The sequence below is a fragment of the Microcaecilia unicolor genome, chromosome 8 (genome assembly GCF_901765095.1).
Source record: "Microcaecilia unicolor chromosome 8, aMicUni1.1, whole genome shotgun sequence".
Taxonomy (NCBI): Eukaryota; Metazoa; Chordata; class Amphibia; order Gymnophiona; family Siphonopidae; genus Microcaecilia; species Microcaecilia unicolor.
Window position 1 is genome coordinate 56381805 of NC_044038.1, and position 22489 is coordinate 56404293.

Sequence of the window (22489 nt, forward strand, 5' to 3'; positions counted from 1 at the left end):
ACAAGATCATGAATGAAGAAAACAAAAAAGATCTGAACAAAGTTAAAGAGAGATAATTATCAGAATAGGGTGGAGTGGTGAAGTATTGTAATTAAGTTATGGATTCCCATTGTAGGCCTTGTTGAAGAGATAGGTTTTCAGAGATTTACGAAAGTTGGTTATGTCGCTAGTCGTTTTCAAGTCAGTTGGTAGTGCATTCCATAGCTGCGTGCTCATGTAGGAGAAGCTAGTCGCATGTGTTAGCTTGTATTTTAATCCTTTGCAGTTGGGGAAGTGCAGATTAAGGAATTTGCGGGCTGATCTTTTAGCATTTCTGGGAGGCAGGTCCATGAGGTCTAGTATGTAGCTCAGGGCATCTCCGTGGATGATTTTGTGAACAATCGTGCAGATCTTGAATGCGATACGCTCTTTAAGTGGGAGCCAGTGAAGTCTTTCTCGTAGGGGTTTCGCACTTTCATATTTTGTTTTGCCAAATATGAGTCTGGCTGCAGTATTTTCTGGGCTGTGAAGTTTCTTGATAGTCTGTTCTTTGCAGCCAGCGTATAGTGCGTTGCAGTAGTCCAGGTGACTTAGCACCATTGACTGTACCAGGTTACGGAAGATGGATCTCGGAAAGAAAGGTTTTACTCATTTGAGTTTCCACATGGAATGGAACATCTTTTTCGTTATATTCTTCACGTGGGTTTCGAGTGTGAGATTTCGATCAATGGTAACTCCCAGAATTTTCAGAGTGTTTGAGACTGGAAGAGAGAAGTTTGGTGTGGATATGGTGGTGAAGTTACTTGTGTTATGTTGTGAGGTGAGTATAAGGCATTGTGTTTTTTCTGTGTTGAGTTTTAGCTGGAATGCATCAGCCCAGGAGTGCATGATTTGGAGGCTTTGATTGATCTCATTGGTGATTTCCTTTAAATCATATTTGAATGGGATATAAATCGTGACATTGTCTGCATATATGTAGGGGTTGAGGTTATGATTGGCTAGTAATTTGGCCAAAGGTATCATCATTAGGTTGAAGAGGGTTGGTGAGAGGGGGGATCCTTGGGGGGCTCCACATTTCGGTGTCCATGGGGCTGAGATATCCTCATTCGCTATTACTTGGTATGATCTTGTGGTTAAGAATCCTCTGAATCAGTTGAGAACGTTACCTCCAACTCCAAAGTATTCGAGAATACTTAGTAATATTCCATGGTTGACAATGTCGAAGGTGCTGGACATGTCAAATTGTAGGAGGAGTATGTTATTGCCAGTTGCAATTGTTTGTTTAAATGAGTTCATTAAAGTCACTAGTACAGTTTCAGTACTATGGTTTGAACGGAATCCTGATTGTGACTCGTGTAGAATTGAGTATTTATTTAGGTAGTCCGTGAGTTGTTTCGTCACTACGCCTTCCATGAGTTTGGTTATTAAAGGGATAGATGCTACTGGGTGATAGTTGGTTAGGTCATTTGCACTTTTCTTTGCATCTTTAGGTAAAGGGGTTAGTAGAATGTTTCCTTTATCCTTCGGGAAGAGGCCATTTTGTAGCATGTAGTTTAGGTGCTTCGTGAGATCTGTTATGAATTGCGGAGGGGCAGATTTTACACGGCTAATAGGGCAGGAATCTAGTTTGCATTGCGACTTAGCATATCTTCCAAGTGATTGGGAGATGCTGTCGATTGAGAGTATGTCAAAATTGGTCCATGATCGGTCAGCTGGGAATTCCCCGGGTATTGGGTCTAGACATTCAAGGAGGTGTACGTAATCTGTTGTGTTGGTGGGTATCATGAGTCATAGCTTTATAATTTTCTCTTTGAAGTAGTTGGTTACTGATGGAATGTCTGTGTTGTTAATAGTAACCGGTATGGTGTTTAGTAGTTTGTTTACGAGTAGGAAGAGTTTATGTGTGTCTTTGTAGTTTGGTCCGATTTTGGTTTTATAATATGTTCTTTTTGTTTGTCTAATAGTGTATTTGTATTTTCTTTGTAGTTGTTTCCAGTCGTTGAATGTGGAGGCATCTTGTTTCTTATTCCATGCTCTCTCTAATCTTCTGACTTGTGTCTTTAGTTCTTTTAGTTCTTCATTAAACCATGGTATTGAATTTTTTCTGTGTGAGGTTCTAGTATGAAGCGGTGCTATTTTGTCTAGCACGATTCTGCATCTGTTGTCCCATTCAATAAGAAATTGGTGTGAGTCTGTTGGGGCTGTCCATTCGTCGTTATAGAATTGTTGCCAAAATGTTAACGGATCTATTTTGCCTCTCGTAGTATATGTTTGTTGTTCTTGTTTATGTTGTGAATTTTTTGCTCGCCATTGAAGGGAGAGGTTTGCTCTGTAGTGGTCAGACCATGGTGAAGCTGTCCATTTAATCTCTGTTAGTGCAAGATTTAGTTCTGGAGAGAATTTGTATGTGATGATATCTAATCTATTTGGGAAGGATAGAGTAGGCCGTTATCGGCCGAGGACGCCCCAGTCCCGCCTTCGCTATGCTTCCGACACACCCCCGGGAAGTTTTTTCGTCCCCGTGATGGAAAGCAGTTGAGGACGCCCTAAAATCAGCTTTTGATTATGCCGATTTGGGCGACCCTGAGAGAAGGACGCCCATCTTCCGATTTATGTCAAAAGATGGGTGTCCTTCTCTTTTCGAAAATAAGACTGACAATATGCCCGCTGCTTAGTAAAAGGGCCCCTAAATCAAACCAATTCTTTCTAGTGGAGAAAAAGACCTCTGTCATAGAAATATGGGCAAGTCACTTAACCCTCCATTGCCCCATGTAAGCCGCATTGAGCCTGCCATGAGTGGGAAAGCGCGGGGTACAAATGTAACAAAAAACAAAACAAAACCAACATGACCATTATTGAAAAATTCAGAAAATCGGCCATTTTACCCAAGCTGGAAAAATGGCCTTAGTGCATGGGAATGACCCGTGTATGAGAACGTTAAAGCCACTTTTGACCACTGGTAAAAGAGCTCCTAAAAATCATACTTTTCACAAAGTGATGAGTTTAGTATTTAAAACTTATCAGCCTCATTGGGATTACTTTTCTCTATATGCTACTATATATTCGTCCCAGAGTTGTATTCTCTTTTCCGGAACCTTATCAGCTTCCTTGCACCTACTGTTACTCTATTTTCCACTCTGTATACTGTATATTCCCGGAGTTGGTACTCTCCTCTCCAGAACCTGTAAGCCATATTGAGCCTATTGCTATGCGGGAAAATGTGGGATACAAATGTAATAAATAAATAAATAAAATTCAGACTGGGTTTGATCCACTGATGCTGTATTAGTGAGAACAGTGGACTCTCACTGCTAATCAGAACAAGATGGATGGAGCTTACAAAGTTAACAATAAAAAACTTACAAAAACAAAAAGATGAGGCATATTCTGCCCTCATGACACGTAACAGTGGGGTATGCAAGCAAACAGAAAGCTAAACCTAAATTCAGCTTGGTCCATTATACAAATTTACAACCCGTTGTCGAACAAGTAATGGGAACCTGAAAATATAGGATTTACTTAATAATGAAACAGAAATAAGACTAACAGTTTTGGAGGATATTTACCACAGTAAAGCAATGCATTTTACCACTGTGATATTTAGCACAGGACTAGCTAACTTCTGCTTTCTCAGTACCACACATTAGTAATTCCCATGGTAAATTTAAATGTGCTAGTATTCTACTAATAATTCTGACTAGATCCAGATCCACCAACCCTGTCACAATTCCCTGAACTCTAGACAATTCCTTAACTCAACCATCCTCTGAATCTGGCCCTCAGTCCTCTGAAAACAGACCCATGCCCCCTCCGCCCATCCACATACTATCCCCATTCTCCCTGGTACTGACCAGTTACCCCTGCCCCATTGTCTGTAAGCTTTAAAATAGTGCTGGTCAGTCCCTAGTGATGCTACCACTAGGGATCAAGTTGCAAATAAGAGGCACTACAGAAGCAGGTTCTGTGAGTCTTTTTATATAGGCTCATAAATGCTTATGTTGCCTTTATAAAATAGACTTCAAATAGGTGTCATTATAAAACCAGGCTCTATGTTTCTCAATGGCAGAATTTGTAAAACTGAACATCAATGGCATTTAACCGGACAGGATTGGCACCTAGCCAGTTAAATGCCCTTTAACTGGTTATCCAGCAGTATTCAGTGGAGGATAGCTGGCTATCTCCTGCTGAATATCACTGGTTAGTGACTAGCAGATAGCCGGTTATATCGGCAGACATAACCGGCTATCTGCCAATTTTAAGCTCCACTTTAGCAGCTGTATTGGTCGCATGATTATGTGGGATACCTTTGGCTAGTTAGAAGATAACTGGTTAAGTCTGAATATCAACATAGTTGGGTATCTTCTAACCGGCCAAAAATAAACCGGATATTCAATGCCGATCACCGGAAATGGCCCCATACTGTTGACATTCTGATGTGATTTTAACATCTCCCAGCTACCCTTAAGTTCTCCTCCAAATCCAAACTAGAAGTTATCGGACAGTTACGTATGACTAAAAGCAGGTATAAATACTGACAAGAAAATTATCCTTGATATACAGATTTTGCTATTCGAAAATACAGTGACATGTGTACTTTGAAGGACTGCCCAGTACACTTCAACTTGAAACACCTGCATGCCACAGCTCACGGCGCTCATTTCTGAAGCAGATGGATGTCTCAAAATGGCCAAAAAATGTCCTTCTGCTGAAAACATCCAAATCACGATTTTCAAAAGGCAGAATTTGGACATGTTCACACTGCACTTTTTCCTAAATAGCAAGGGGTGTGTTGGCTGCATGTTTTTAGTGGGACTATGGAGGGCCCAAAATTAGGACATCTTTTAGCAATAATGGAACAGGAAGAAACATCTAAGGCAACAAAGAAGGACGTTTTTATCTAGACCAATTTCAATCACGTCCAGGGTATAAAAAGGTGCCCTAATTGGGCAGCTGACCACTGGAGGGATGAAGGCATGACCCCTCCTTAATCTTCCAGTGGTTACTGACCCCCTCCCAACCCCTAAGAAGTGAAAGGGACAGTGGGTACCAGGCTCTATGACAGCTTCAGGTATTATGGCCATTCCTAATAGAGCAGCAAGCAAGTATAAGGCGTCACCTAGTGGTCAATGCAGTGGATTTTGAACAAAAGGACCCAGGTGTAAGTCCAATTTCAACTCTTATTTCTGTACAAATATGTGAGCCCTCTTGGAACATAGAAATACCTAATGTACCTGAATTTATAAGACACCTGCAAGCATGATGGCTATTCTAGTGGTTACCTTTAGATACAGTAGGTTTTTACCTGTTCTGGAGGGATCACAATAACATATAAAGGAATTAAGGTGGGATTTGTCCCTGGGTCCCATTGTTTAAAGTCCACTGCACTGACCAATGGGCTGCCCCTCTGCTCTGCAGGGACATTTGTGTGGCCATTTTTGTACAAATGATGCCAGATGGACGTTTTTTGTGCCTGTTTTTTTGGCATTCATACTTTGGACGTTTCATTTTGGAAAATGGCTGTTCATTTTGGATGTTTTCAGCGCAAGAACATCCTCATGTACTGTATTTTTGAACAGGAAATCCCAATGTTTTTTCTGTTTGAAAATGGATGTGAGATGGACTATTTTTTGGACATTATGAGCAGGACGTTCCAATTCTGACTTGGATGTTCTATTGAAATGTTCTTTCACATGCACAATATACCTTTTCTAAAATCACTAATATATTATATGCCACTTTACACATCTAAATGTTGTACTTGTAAATGAGTAATTATTTTAAAATCAACTCCATAAAAGCTATTTCTTGATATATATGAAAAGCTGATTTCACTTTGAGGCCCTTTTACTAAAGACACGTAGACGCCTACGTGTGCCTAACATGCATCAATTTGGAGTTACTGCCCAGCTACCGCGTGGCCCATGTGGTAATTTCATTTTTGACACGCGTCCGCTACATGTGCGGCGAAAATATGTTTTATTTTCTAGTGTGCAGTGAAAATCGGGCCGTAACTCCGACTTGACACGTGTAGGTGATTAGCGCATGGTTAACGTGAGAGACATTACCTCTAAGGTAATGGGTGACAGTAGGGTCTCAGAACCAAAATGGACGCGTGCCAATTTTTATTTTGCCGCATGTCCATTTTCAGCAAAATTTTTAAAAAGGCCTTTTTTTACAGGTGTACTGAAAACTGGATCTGTGCGCATCCACAACACGTGCCTACACTACCGCAGCCCATTTTTCAGCACTCCTTAGTAAAAGGAGCCCTTTGTGAATAAATTGGAACATCTGTTAACACAGCTGTATCTTGGAAAAAGGAAGAGAAAGTAAGATTGAAGATAAGACCTTCACTTTGCTCGCTGTTCTTGCTCAGTGTTCTATACATAAAGAAAAAAGTGTTCTATTTTTGTTAAAATGTCTCTCTTTTTGTGATATCTCATACAAGATGAGGTAAAAAAAAATTAACACCCTATATTTTTTTTGCAGTTTTCTCAGCAACCGCTTTGAAATTCAATGAGAAATTTTACACACTTATTTAGTCATCATACTTACATATTACTACTAAGCAACATTTAATTATCTTACACTATGTTGATGTCACTGACATTTTAACATTACTACCTAGTAATTTAAGTGTATTAAAAATGTTCAAGCTAAAACACAGTAAAATAACGTCATTCAAACAATACAATTAACAATGTATCAGAATTCTGTGGTCACTGTGAATTGCTCAAACCCCGTATTCAGAGCTATTTAACCAGCCAGACATGGCCACAGACTGGTTAAATAGCACATCAGAGGTTAACCACAGATATTCAGCCGCTAACTGGCCGGTTAGGAGCGGATATTCTGCACTTAACTAGTATGTTCAGTGGTTAGAATAGGCCGCATAAATAGCAGGCCTATCTCTATATTTAAATATCTTTACTGTCATTATCTGCACAAGGAAACAACAAACAAAAACTTATGAATGAGAAAACAGGACGATTAACAGTTTTCAATAAGTACATCACCCTCCCCCCAATGACCAACCCCCAAACTGCAAACTCCCATTAACCCCTACCCCACCCTCACCCTCACCCCAAACCCAACACTGCCTACAACAAAGGCTACAGAACAAGATCGCTCATCCTGATGAGCTAGTGAGGAGTTAAAGGTGAAGGGTATTCAACAATGAAGAATGTGTACAGGGAGCAAAAGTGTTAATATAAAGAGTCCATGTTTTCAAAAATTGCTTCTTTGCTTTGCATCCTCTGGTGCTCAGTGATAGGCATTCCATAGTTTAAGTGTACATGATTCCTCCACAAGGTCAACAAAGGAGGAACATCGTGAATCCACTGTAATACTATACATCGCTTAGCTAATAAGACTGCCTTGCAGAGAAATAAACTAGACACTCAGATGCCTACAGCAATGTCCTCCATATTGTCCAAAAGGCAGATCTGTGGATTCACCACCCAACTCTGATTATAAATAGAACTGAGAAAAGTCCACATGTCCCCCCCCCCACAAAAAAAAATATATGTCCCACACACAATGTTTATAGGTAGTATCTTTGTGGCCACATTTAATAAAGGCCCCATCTGAAGGGAGGCCCATCTTATGTGCTCGAGAGGGAGAGATATAAACCGCTTCAAAAAATTATAATTCAACTCCTGCAGATATGCAGTCTCCACTAGCCGAGGACCCTCTTTGCAGGCTTTTCTGCAAATTGTCAATAGAATATGCCCCAAACTTCCAGGTCCATAAGTCTACCAGTTATTGTCAGAGGTGTAGCTACGGGTGGGCCTGGGCCCACCCAATTTTGCCTCAGGCCCACCCAGAAACACACATCCATTTCTTGCTCACCTTCTCCAACCCTGCCGCGGCGCTGGCAGCAACTCACAGACGCGGCGTCCTGCTCCGGGGCCTTCTCTCTGCTGTGTCTCTGTGTAAACAGGAAGTTGCATCAGTGCGGCGGCGGGAGGACTCCGGAGCAGGACGCCGCATCTACAAAGTGCAAGGCAGGCGCTGCGGCAGTGGTGGGAGAGAGGATCGCTGCAAAAAGAAGGTATGTTGCTGCTCGAGGGCCCGCCGCAGCAATGATGTAGTCCATGGAACTGGAAGAAGGCAGCGCTGGATCTCCCAGTCACGTTACGCTGATGGCTCTGCGGCACCCGACACGAACTTCCTGTTTCTGAGAGGGCGGGAGCCCGGCTCCCGCCCTCACAGAAACAGGAAATCTGTGTCTTAGGGGTGAGACACCGCAGAGTCATCAGTGTGATGTGGCTGGGAGGTCCCGCGCCGCCTTCCAAGGAAGGACTGCTTCGTTGCTGGGTTTAATAATCATGGGTAAGAACTGTTGGCACTTGGTGGTTGAAGGGAAGAGAGCTGCTGTAGGGGACAGGAAGACTTCAGAGTGCCAGAGAACAAGAAGGGGAAAATTGGGCATAAGGAAGGACACCGAGGAGGACTGAAAAATAGAAGACATGCTGGATTGGGGGTGAGGAAAAAGGACACAGGGGAGGACAGAAAATAGAGGAGATGCTGAATTGGGAGTTGGGGATATAGGGAAGGAATGGGGGGGGGGGGGGGTGGACACAGGGAGGAACAGGACATAGAGAGGGCATGCTGGTTATGAAGGAAGAATGGTGGAAGATTTTGGATACCCAGGATGAATTCTCACAAGGGTTGCTGGATAAGTGAAGGAATGAGGGAAGGAATGGCGGAGGGGGGAAGAATGGATGCAGGGAAGGACTGGACACAGAGGGGTTGATGCAGTGGAGTAGCCAAGGGTGGGCTCGGGTGGGCCCAGGCCCATCCACTTTGGGTTCAGGCCCACCCAGTAGCAACACATCTATAATGTGGCTGGCAGGGATTCCCAAGCCCCACCAGTCGAAAACTCCCAACTGTCCCTCCTGCACACCTTTTAAATAGCAGATCTTTGCCTGCAGCAAGCAGCGACTGATACATACTGTTCGCACCGGCCCCGCAGCCTTCCCCTCTGATGTATTCCCACCTATGCGGAAACAGGAAGTTGCATCAGAGAAAAGGCTGCGGGGCCAGCATGAGCAGTGTGTATTAGTTGCTGCTCGCTGTTGGTGAAAATCTGCTATTTAAAAGGTATTCAGGGAAGGGCGGATGTTTGAGAGACCATATGGATGCAGGCAAGAGAGGGAGAGACCAAATCACTTGTGGGACAAGGCGGAGTTCTTCTGCCCACCCATCTTGTGCCCAGGCCCACCCAAATTTGGGTGTCTGGCTACGCCCCTGGGTTGATGGAACATGAGTTAAAGAATGGGAGAAGAATCTGAACACAAGGAAGGACAGGATGCAGGACATGTTGGACATGAGGTAAGGAATAGGGGGAGATTATGGCCACAGGGAAGGATAAGAGCAGGGTCACAAAGGTGAGGTGCTGGACATGGGGGAGGATAAGAGCAAGGACACAGAGGGAGGATAAAGACATGGACACAGAAGGGAGATGGATGGTGGACATGGAGAGAGAAGAAAGGTCAAATGGACAGAGGATATTGGGGAAAAAAGTTAAGAGAAGACAGAGGAATGCAGAAACCAGAGACTGAGACAACATGATTAGAAAAATAACATGACCAGACAACAAAGGTAGAAAAAATGTTTTATTTTCTATTTAATGATTGGAATATGTCATGCATGAGAACTGAGCATGCTTATGGTGCTGAAGCCAGTGTCACTAGCATGGAGCAGTACCTTTTTTTCCAAACAGGGGTCTGTGGGCTAGAGATCTTCACCAGCTAAAGTATTTCATTTTTTTAAGTTCATGGTTGGGGGAGGGGGGGAAGGGAAGAGGAAATGCATGCCCACCCAACCTGCCCACTGGCCCACCCAAAAACTGCCTTCTGGCTACGCTACTGGTTATTGTAAAGGGGAACATCCTAACGGCTTTCAAAGTTTCATAATACTGACCCAATAACCCTCTATAGACTGCGGGCAAGGGACATTTATCATCAAAAAGGGATTCCTGAAAATCAAAAGGGAGGAGCTCAATAAAGACTGTACATAATGATGGAATTGGCAATAGGAATACCAATCCTTAAGAAGCAAATAAAATCTATGGTGAAAAAAAGTCAAAGAGCAAAATATTTGGTTTATCCCCATCCCACAGTAAGCCCTGTTCAGCCCAAGTATGATAAGTACGGGACCATACCCCCAGAGGGAAGTCCGCATTATCCATCAGGGACAAGTATTGGGAGCAGTGAGCATGTAGACCACACCGCTTGTGAAAAAGTCCTGACGCCCAGAAAACCGGACAGATTAAAATAGGCTACTCCAGTGACAGCAGGCCTACTTTAACCGCTAAAAAGTTAATTACTCAGCACATAAACACAGATAGTAAAAGCAAATAAATCTGAGAAACCAGCAAAAAACTCTAAGAGGATTTTTTTTTTGCCTCACCCTGTAGTGGGAAAGTATTTCTGTTGTCCACCTTTACAATTCAGTCCAGCTCAGGCACAAACAAATTATCCCCCTCCACAGAGAATACCAAAAATGTCCCAGTTTTGAAGCACAGTTCACTCTAGTATGTTATTCTACAGGGTGAAAATATAGAGGGGTGTCTCCTCTCATCGGGAAGGACGAAGTGGGCAGGGCAAAGGGAACTACTGGGTAAGTCACACCTGGTGCCTCCTTAAGAGAATTACTACAAGGTCAAAAAAAACATGGCGGCCCATTTTGGGGTTTATGTGTCTATTTTACGTGACAGAATAGATACCTTGAAGAATTGAATAAGCTTCAGTACTTCCCAAGTGAAAAACATTTTGAAGAATGATATTTTGTTGCAAAAACTTTGTTGTGGTGTCTGCAATAAATATAACTGAAAAATAATGGATAACAGCATTGTAGAATCTATTATTTGCAGCTTTAGTTCATGGATCCATTTTCCTTTTTTTTTTTTTTGCAGACTAGGAGACTAGGCATCTAATGGATGATGAAACAATGCGGAGAAGTGAAAAATGATACATCCCAGGGGAAAAAAAAAGTCCTAACTACAGGTACAAAATCCTGGGTTCTAAGTTAGGAGTAACCACCTAAGCAAAAGATCTTGGCATAAGTGTGGGCATTACATTGAAATTTTCAGCTCAGTCCATCACGGTTTCTGAAAAAGCAATTAGAATGTTAGGAATTATTTGAAAAGGGATTAAGAACAAAACTGAGAATATCGTTCTGTATAGGTCTCTAGAGCAATCACACCTCGAGCTTCGTGTGCAGTTCTGGTTTCCACATCTCAACAAGGATGTAGTGGAAATAGAAAAGGTTCAACAAAGGGAAGCAAAAATAATGAAAGAGATAGAACATCTTTCTTAGGAAGAAAAACTAAACAAGTTAGGGCTTTCCAGCTTGGAGAAAAAGTGACTGAGAAGGGAAACAATAGACGTTTATAAGGGGAAAAGGAAGGGAAATGGAACTTGATATACTGCCTTTCTGTGGTATTTTGCAACTACATTCAAAGCGGTTTACATATATACAGGTACTTATTTTGTACCTGGGGCAATGGAGGGTTAAGTGACTTGCCCACAGTCACAAGGAGCTACAATGGAAATCGAACCCAGTTCCCCAGGATCAAAGTCCGCTGGGTGGATGGGTAAACAGAATGGTTGTTTAATCTTTCAAATAACATATAAACAATGGTACACTCCATGAAGATAATAACTAGCAATTGAAAACAACTTATAACACATAATTAAGCTATGGGATCTGTTGACAGAAGATATGACCAAGGTGACTAACATTGTGGGATGCAATAGAGGATTGGATAAGTTCCTGGAAAAAAGTCCAATAAAATTATTCGCCAGATAGACTTGGGAGAACCATGGATCACTTCTGTAAGTGAACTATGAGAGCTATGGTAGATACCTTCTCTGATCTGCTGAGTACTAGTGACCCAGACTAGTCACTATGAAAAACAGGACACTGGACTCAATGGATCTTGGTCTAACTCAGTGTGGCTTTTCTTAAATTTAATTAATTATGACATTGCAGGAGCAAGTCTTTCCCTGCCAATGCCAAAAGAAAACACATGGGACGTATCACGCATTGGCAATGGGGAACACAGACTAATGTAAATCTACATAAGAGACCTCTGGATATCAGTAGGAATATTACATCCTCAAAAACAAAATCTAAACTAACTGTTGACTGCAATTGAAATGGTGGTTCCATGGTCTCACTGGCATGCTGCATCCTACTTGTACTTTAAATACCAGCTCAGACTAGAGAGCTTTTGGGTTATTTCAAAGGCAAACAGTTCAATAGTTTTCAGGATGACAGAAGTAAGGACTGCAAAACACAATGAGAGTGGTTAGAACTTGATATCTTCGTGTCAAGGCATAAGGGAAGTTTGTAGAAAACAGTATGCAAAAGGTAAATATTTAAGGCAAACTAGAAGAAACATGATGCTGGAAAACCACATGCTTTAAATAAATCCCACCATAACCCAAATCCTGTTATATAATACTTCATGCTGAACAAAATGTTATTGTATATACCGAGGGGCTCTCAAAATAGAGTTTTAAGCCATCAACACAGACTACAAATCTATGCTGCCACTTGGCTCTTTGAGCAAAATATATGAGCTACCTCCAATACTGTAATGCGCTCAGTGTCCCTATAAAATTTTAAGTGAGTAAACTATCAAATCCGTAAGTGAATAAATCTTGCCACTTATCTGGCGTAGCTCTTTACTTTAAATTGTATGGTTGGCTCCAATTGAAATTTCAGCAATGCGGACCATAGAGCTCAGCTTGGCACATTTCATTGAAATATCTATGAAACATGGCAAGTCAAGCTCTGGGGACTTATTCACCTTCAGACTTTGACAATTTGATCATACTAATACATTTATTGGGACACCGAGAACATTACAACATTTGAGGTGACTCAGCATTTAGTCATCCATACAGCATGGATGTCCAAATCCAGATTTTATTAACCTGGGATATAGACTTCTAAAATTGTAATATATCCTTATGGCAAGGGGTATGATCTGGGCATGTTTTAGGTGGGACTAGGGAGATGCCAAAATTGGATGTCCAACTTAGATTTCAAAAGGGAAAAAGACATCTATGTATTTTGATCTGGTAGCCCACACATCCAGGTTAGAAACATAGAAACATGACAGTGGATAAAGGCCAAATGGCCCATCCAGTCTGCCCCATCCTCTGTAACCCCTAACTCTTCCTTTTCCTAAGCGATCCCACATGCTTATCCCATGCTTTTTTAAATTCTGACACAGTCCTCGACTCCAGAACCTCCACCAGGAGGCCATTCCTCACTTCCACCACCCGTTCTGTGAAATAATACTTTCCTAGATTACTCCTAAGCCTATTCCTTCTTAATTTCATCATATGCTCCCTCGTTCCAGAGCTTTCCTTCAGTTGAAAAAGGCTCACTTCCTGTACATTAATGCCCTTGAGATAAGTTAAAGAAAAGTGTTCTGATTAAGCAGCTCTCCACTGGAGGAATTAAGGGTTAGTCATAGTAGGTATTTTTTTGTTCCTAGAGGGCTCACAATTTAAAAATAAAAATGTACAAATAGCCACAATGAGATCTGAACCAGAGTCCGTTGGTCTTCAGCTCATTAGTCTACTCCGCCACTTGGACAACTATGTGGCTATTTTATAACATGATTAGACCAATCCCCTGTCTACAAATATTTCTGATTTTCTTTAGGCGTTATTCAATCTTTATTTACAGTCCATATCATTCTACTATAGTATTCAATTTTCGAATGCCTCAGTGATGTGTGTCGTCCACCACCCTCTCGGGCTTTATGTGGCGACCCCTATAAACATCAATTTCTTCATCAGCCCTATTTTAGGCTACTTCGACCATGTTTTATATCTTATAAACTTTTAAACACTTATCTTATCTGTCGGACTCGGGGGTATCACTGTCCGACACGCATGTTTCGCTTGCAACGGCAAGCTGTCTCAAGGACCTACCCCATATGAAAGAAAAATAATGAATCAACCTTTATCTCTCCTCGATGGACACCCTCACCTCACACCCAAAAGAGACAGACCTTCTTACTGTTTTCATAATTGCTTACCCATTAGTCTCTTTAGCGCCATCTCCACCATCGTATTACTTAGTGAAGATGGCGGCGGCGTGTTTCAAGATTTTATATCCGCGTTTACTCAATGACGTCAATAGCCCCGCCCCCCCCAAAATCTCCTCGATTTCCCTTTATTAAATCAGAGACCTCCAATCTAACTCTGCATTCAAGCCCTTAGGAATAACCGTTTGAAGCCAGAATATGAACCACTGTTCTCTAAAATTTAATATTTTTGTTATAGATCCCCCTTCCCTCCTTCTTTCTATTTTTTCTACTATCCTCCAGCTCAGATCTTCTATTTTATGCTGTTTCTGCAGCCAGTGTTCTACCAGTGGAGCTTGTCTATTTTGTGTTGTTATTCTAGATTTATGTTCATTTAATCTAATCTTAATAGGTCTTGTGCTCCTACCTATATATATGAGCTCACATGGGCACATGATCGCATATACAACCCCACTACTATCACAATCTGTCATTCTATCATTATTTAAAACCTTATCTTTTGCAGGTGGTATCCATACTTCTCCTGTCACTGCCAAATCACACCATTGGCAGTGACCACATTTTTTTTGACCTCCTTTATATGACATCTCGGGGAGCAAGCTCTTAAATTTGTTTGTACTTAAACGTTCTCCTATAGATTTACCTTTTGTGTAAGATATCACAGGACATTCCCCAAAACACGGGTATAGTTGAAGAACATGCCAATGGTTCTTTATAAACTGTACCGTTCTCTGACTCATCTGATTAAAAGGCAGGACACATGTCAAGTCTACTTCGTCTTTCTCATTCCCCTCTTGCAGTAGTAGCGGGCGTTGAGCAAACCGTGCTCTAATGTAGGCTTTCCTCACTGAGGATTTTGGATATCCTCTAGCTAAAAATCTAGTTTTTAATGCTTTAGCTTGCTGTTTAAACTCAGATAATGTAGAACATACTCTTCTGATTCTTAAAAATTGGCTCACCGGCAGATTGTATTTCAGATGGTAAGGATGGAAGCTACCAAATTGTAGAAAAGTGTTCTTACTCACAGGTTTTCTATAGAGAGTGGAGCATAAAATATCCCCTTCCCTATAGATCCAGAGATCTAAAAATTCTATCGCCTGTTTACTTGTACCCATAGTGAATGTAATGTTCAAATCTAAAGCATTCAGCCAACTCAAAAATTCGTCCAGAGCCGGTTTAGACCCCGTCCAAATGAAAAAAACATCATCTAAAAAACGCTTCCATAGTGCTATAGATGTAAAAAATCTCGAAGAATATATTTTAGCTTCAAGTCTAGCCACATACAAAGTAGCTACTGAGGGAGCTAAAGTTGCTCCCATAGCTACACCTTGTGTTTGAAGGTAAAATTTGTCATTGAACCAAAAATAATTTTTACAAATCACTAATTCAGCTAGTGATAGGATAAACTCGGAGGGGATCCGTTGGCCTGCTGTCCGGGATTCTAATGTCTCTTTTATTACTTGTAAAGCCCCCTCCTGAGGAATCTTTGTGTAAAGTGACACTATGTCCAAGGTAACCAACCATATGTCCTCAGCCTCTAGATGAACCGATTCTAAATGTCTTAGAAAATGGGAGGAATCTTTTATATATGAGGGCATCTGTTGGACTGAATATTTCAAAAATGTATCCACAAAAATCGATAGTGGTTCTAATATTGATGATTTCGTAGACACTATAGGTCGTCCCGGTGGAGCAGTCAAACGTTTGTGTATCTTTAGAACAAAATATATTTTGGGAGTCTGAGCATCTTCTTCCACTAGAAATCTACCTTCTTTAGATGTTATCATATTTCTTTTTACTGCTTCAGCTACCAGATCCTTGATAGTATTTTTAAGTTCTTCCATCGGATCAGTGGTCAATATTCTATATGCTGTATAGTCACTCAATTGTTTATTCGCTTCTTCCAAATATTGTTCTTTGTTCCACACCACTGTAGCCCCTCCTTTGTCTGCCCTTATAATTATAATTCGAGATTCTTTTATCAAACTATCTAATGCTGACCATTGTCTCATAGATAAATTGTTCTTCCCTCTTGGAAACTCACGGTCCTTCTCCGCTCTCTCGACATCTCTTAAGACTAATTCTCTAAAAGTTGACACCACTGGGTTTATAACGCCCGGTGGATACCATTTAGAAGAAGGTTTCACAATGGAGATATCAATAGAAGTCGGGTGGTCCATAAAATATATTTTGCATTGTAATTTCCTAAAAAACTTCTGTAATGCTATCCTTAAGCGGAACGGATCATGATAAGTCGTAGGCACAAAACCTAGTCCCAAATTTAATACACTCTTTTGATCCTCAGACAAAGAAAATGTAGAAATATTTACTATGGTTTGCGTATCTTCCGATTCTTGTAGTCCCCCGATCGATTCTGTCCTCGCTGGGGCTGTTGTCTCTCTCTTTGTTGGGCCCCCCTAGTTCTCATGTAACTATTTGATTGATCTCTTTCATCACTACCTAAATTTCCTTGTTCTTGATCACTACCAGTACTAATTTCCCCACTGTCTTCAGATGAACCTTCAAATGCTACCCTCTTCTTGGTCATCTCCGATTGACCCCTCCTTTGCCACGTGTAGACTCTTCCAAACTGATAGTCTCGTTCATCCCTTTTCAACTTCTTTATCTTTACTTGTTTAATAGAGTCTTTCATCGTTCGTATCGTCTTTTTCAGTTCTTCCATTTGTTTATCATATTCATCCGGAATAAGCATGTTTTTCAAAATCTCTTCACTAGTAGTGATCTGGCTTTTCAGATCCACCTCTACTTGACTAGTAGTCTCTACAATGAGAGCCATGAGGTCTCGGCTGCATTTATTCAATATAGCAGACCACTTATCCAAAAACTTCTTATCAGTCACAAAAATCTTTGGTTCTTTAATTATACGCAAACCCCTAGAAACCCAGGACTTTTTTAGGTATTGTGCCAACGTACTCGCATGTAGCTCCACCCTAATTAATCGCTTCTGAAGATTTTCTAGCTCCATCCAGGCACTGGAAGAACCATTGGCATGTTCTTCAACTATACCCGTGTTTTGGGGAATGTCCTGTGATATCTTACACAAAAGGTAAATCTATAGGAGAACGTTTAAGTACAAACAAATTTAAGAGCTTGCTCCCCGAGATGTCATATAAAGGAGGTCAAAAAAAATGTGGTCACTGCCAATGGTGTGATTTGGCAGTGACAGGAGAAGTATGGATACCACCTGCAAAAGATAAGGTTTTAAATAATGATAGAATGACAGATTGTGATAGTAGTGGGGTTGTATATGCGATCATGTGCCCATGTGAGCTCATATATATAGGTAGGAGCACAAGACCTATTAAGATTAGATTAAATGAACATAAATCTAGAATAACAACACAAAATAGACAAGCTCCACTGGTAGAACACTGGCTGCAGAAACAGCATAAAATAGAAGATCTGAGCTGGAGGATAGTAGAAAAAATAGAAAGAAGGAGGGAAGGGGGATCTATAACAAAAATATTAAATTTTAGAGAACAGTGGTTCATATTCTGGCTTCAAACGGTTATTCCTAAGGGCTTGAATGCAGAGTTAGATTGGAGGTCTCTGATTTAATAAAGGGAAATCGAGGAGATTTTGGGGGGGCGGGGCTATTGACGTCATTGAGTAAACGCGGATATAAAATCTTGAAACACGCCGCCGCCATCTTCACTAAGTAATACGATGGTGGAGATGGCGCTAAAGAGACTAATGGGTAAGCAATTATGAAAACAGTAAGAAGGTCTGTCTCTTTTGGGTGTGAGGTGAGGGTGTCCATCGAGGAGAGATAAAGGTTGATTCATTATTTTTCTTTCGTAGGGGTAGGTCCTTGAGACAGCTTGCCGTTGCAAGCGAAACATGCGTGTCGGACAGTGATACCCCCGAGTCCGACAGATAAGATAAGTGTTTAAAAGTTTATAAGATATAAAGCATGGTCGAAGTAGCCTAAAATAGGGCTGATGAAGAAATTGATGTTTATAGGGGTCGCCACATAAAGCCCGAGAGGGTGGTGGACGACACACATCACTGAGGCATTCGAAAATTGAATACTATAGTAGAATGATATGGACTGTAAATAAAGATTGAATAACGCCTAAAGAAAATCAGAAATATTTGTAGACAGGGGATTGGTCTAATCAAGTACTATACTGTATATTTTGAGACCAGTCCTATTATTAATCGAATTGGCCATTTATTAAGTATTTTATAACATGGACATTCCTATAATGCCACAATGAGTCCTTGTCCCTTGTTTTGCCCCATTTGTAGTTTGGACATTTCAGTTTGTAAAATGGATGTTCAAAATGGATGTAACCAGCACATAGATGTCCATTTCTCATATATTTTAGAACAGAGTGTGCCAATGTACAGCCTATTCTAAAATGAATGAGAAATGGACATTCGTGTGCGATGCACCAACTCAGGCATCATTATTCTGAGTTGGATGTCCTTTCTAAGGTGTTGTTCCACATATTGGATTCTATATAGATTCTATATACGGCACCTGAAAAGTCAGCACAGAAAAATATATGCGTAGGCGTTTTCTTTAAGAGACACCTAAATTTTATAAGACAGGCTTAATTTCTGAAAGGTATATAGAATACGCTGAGTGCCTCTCCACGTGACCAAATTTGGTTGTGGCCATTTACACCATTTTTTATTTGGCATAAATCCCAATGCCTACATGAGGTGCAGAGCGGGTGTACTCTATAACAATGTGCATAGATTTTAGAAACTCCCATGCCTTGCCCATGGCCATGCCTCCTTTTCAACTATGTGACTTAGAATTTACATGCAATATGTTACAGAATACACTTAGCGAGTTGTGCGCGTAAATCTTAATTAATGCCAATTAGTGATAAATGCTTAATATCCAACTGACAGCGCTGATTAGTCAGTTAACCAATTAAGTGAAGGGTAGTGTGGTTCCCCAGGGGTCTGTGCTGGGACCGCTGCTTTTTAACATATTTATAAATAATCTAGAGATGGGAGTAACTAGTGAGGTAATTAAGTTAGCTGATGACACAAATTTATTCAAAGTTGTTAAATCGCAAGAGGATTGTGAAAAATTACAAGAGGACCTTACGAGACTGGGAGACTGGGCATCTAAATGGCAGATGATGTTTAATTGAGCAAGTGTAAAATGATGAATGTGGGAAAGAGGAACCGGAATTATAGTTATGTAATGCAAGGTTCCACATTAGGATTCACCAACCGGGAAAGGGATCTAGATGTCATCACTGATGATACGTTGAAACCCTCAGCTCAGTGTGCAGCAGCCACTAAGAAAGCAAATAGAATGTTAGGTATTATTAGGAAAGGAATGGAAAACAAAAATGAGGACGTAATAATGCCTTTGTATCGCTCCATGTCCGACCACACCTCGAATATTGTGCTCAGCTGTGGTCACCGCATCTCAAAAAAGATATACTGGAATTAGAAAAAGTACAGAGAAGGGTGACGAAAATGATAAAGGGGATGGGATGACTTCCCTATGAGGAAAGGCTAAAGCGTCTAGGATTCTTCAGGTTGAAAAAATGATGGCTGAGGGGAGATATGATAGAGGTCTATAAAATAATGAGTGGAGTGGAGCGGGTAGACATGAATTGCTTGTTTACTCTTTCCAAAAATATTAGGACTAAGGGGCACGCAATGAAGCTAGAAAGTAGTAAATTTAAAACTAATCAGAGGAAATATTTCTTCACTCAACATGTAATTAAACTCTGGAATTTGTTGCCAGAGAATGTAGTAAAAATGGTTAGCTTAGCGGGGTTTATAAAAGGTCTGGATGGCTTCCTAAAGGAAAAGTCTATAGACCACAATTAAAATGGACTTGGGGAAAATTCACTGCTTATTTCTAGAATAAGCAGCATAAAAAGTATTGTACTGTTTTGGAATCTTGCCAGGTACTTGTGATCTAGATTGACCACTGTTGGAAACAGGATTCTGGGCTTGATGGACCTTCGATCTCTCCCAGTACGGCAATACTTATGTACTTATAAATTACATAAATTGTTATTGAATATGCTTCGATTTCCACACGGAAATTAAGGCGTGATATATAGAATCCCAAGAATTATGCTAAAGAACCAAGTGGCAGCTTAGATTTGTAGGCTGTGCACAGAATGCCCCTCCATATACACAATAATATTTTGCTCAGCATGAAGTATTAAATAACAGGATTGGTTTATGGTGGCACATTGTAGGTTTATCCTGAGACTGGGGTATTTCGTTTTTCAATCTAAATTAATCCCACGCATGGGCCAGTACAATAAAAAGAGGCTTCATGAGGCGTAATATAACTGAACTGGTTGAAAGTGCATAGTTTTGCTTCTTGCCTTACAATGCACATTGGAAATGCAGCTATTATAGTATGAAGAAACATCATGCTGTGCTTTTATGCTTACTTATATATATATAAAAAAAGTCTCTAAAAATGGGTCAGTCTGATTAAATAACAAACACTGCACTCTGTACAAATATTAGAGTATAAGTAAACAATACGGAAGCTGTAGCTTTTCTGGGGGCTGAGACATTTTGTAAGCACAATTATATATCACATGGTGTACATTTATAATAGGAAAACTGTACTTTGTGAGCATCTCAAGGCACAAGTGACAGAACTCATAGTTTTTCAGGCTTAAAGGAACATGCCATGTTTGCCTTGACTGTTAGTAAAATCAAGAACTCAATGAGACCTGTCTTTCCCTTCTTAAAGATTTTCTATCAAGCTAATCATGGAAAATTTAGACTCAGAATTTCCATATTTAAAATTACACACAGCACAATTGGGTCACAATGAGGCACTCTGCTCTTTCCCCTTAAAATTAGAACATACCCTATTTTATCAAGACCACAACATGGTGATGGGATGCACTGTACAAATGGAGTTGCTACCATTTGAGTCGGAAATGATTCAACCTAAAACGTAGTATTAGAGGGCCACCACATTGTCCTGAATATTGTGGACATGACCAAACAACAAAGAAGGCAGCGTGGTGTAAGGCTCTGCTGTTTGTGTGTAATCTTTAATACTAGAGGGAACATCATCTACCAACACTGAAAGCACAGCTGTTTGACACTGTAGGTAGAAAGATCTTTTCATGACCTGTTAAATTGTGTTGTAGATCTGAAATATCTGCTAGACAATTTTCATACATGCATGAAGAAAATTGAACAGTTCAGCACTGTATCATGTACCTCTCTGTACTGCTTTGCATCGACTGTGCTGCATTAAAGAGATTAATCAAAACAAATACATATTGGCTAGGTAACAGGTATCACAGAAAGCAGAATCGATGCTTAAGTACAAGAACATGCACATATATCCTTCCAACCAGTTAGAACTACATGATGGGCAGAAATGCTTCAGATAAGCAGCTATTAGAAAACCTGGTGCATCTCCCACAGCACAGAAATGGGAAGTCAGAACACCTCACTGGCTCACAAGGTAGGGGGGGTGTACTGTCTTCAAGCTAGCACTCAAGAAAAAGATCTAGGTGTCATTGCAGACAACATGCTCAAATCTTCTGCTCAGTGTCTGGTGGCAGCCAAAAAAGCAAACATGATGCTAGAAATTATTAGGAGAGGGATGCAAAATAAGACAAAGATTATTATAATGTCTCTGTATCACTCCATGGTGCGACCTCACCTTGAGTACTGCATTCAATTCTGGTCGCCATATCTCAAAAAAAGATATATCAGAATTTAAAAAGGTTCAAACAAGAGTGACCAAAATGATAAAGGGGATGGAACTCATCCCATATGAAGGCTAAAGAGGTTAGGGCTCTTCAGTTTGGAAAAGTGACGGATGAGGGGAGATATGATTGAGGTGTATAAAATCAATTTTTCACTCTTTCAAAAAGTACAAAGACCAGGGGACACTCAATCAAAATACACAGAAATACTTTAAAAATAATAGGAGGAAATATTTTTTCACTGAAAGAACAGTTAAGCTTTCTAACTCGCTGCCTAAGGATGTGGTCACAGTGGTTAGCGTATCTGGGTTTAAAAAAGGTTTGAACAAGTTCCTGAAGGAAAGTCCATAGTCTGCTCATTGAGATGGACATTGGGGAAGCCACTGCTTGCCCCGGGATAGGTAGCATGGAATGTTGCTACTATTTGGGTTTCTGCCAGGTACTTGTGACCTGGATTGGTCACTGTTGGAAGAAGGATACTGGGTTAGATGGACCATTGGTCTGACCCAGTGTAGCTATTCTTACGATCTTAAGACTCTTCAGTGGTGCAAACAATATTCCTTCAGTGTTTGAAACAAATAAATAACCACACATGCAGTGCATGCAAATGTATCACCTGAATATTCATTGCAGATATTCTGAAAGCCTGACTGGTTGGGGGTCCACCAGTATGGATCTAGGAACCACTGCCCTAGTCTCTTCCTGGTTCCTATACAATTGCTTCTGTCCAATAACC

The 22489-nt window shown here is 40.7% G+C and overlaps 1 protein-coding gene across 1 annotated transcript in view; it reads right to left on the reverse strand.

Annotated features, from left to right (window-relative positions):
- The window catches only part of LOC115476518 (ankyrin repeat and fibronectin type-III domain-containing protein 1-like), a 1054756-nt gene that overhangs the window by 226320 nt on the left and 805947 nt on the right, over positions 1 to 22489 (reverse strand). The window lies entirely within an intron of this gene.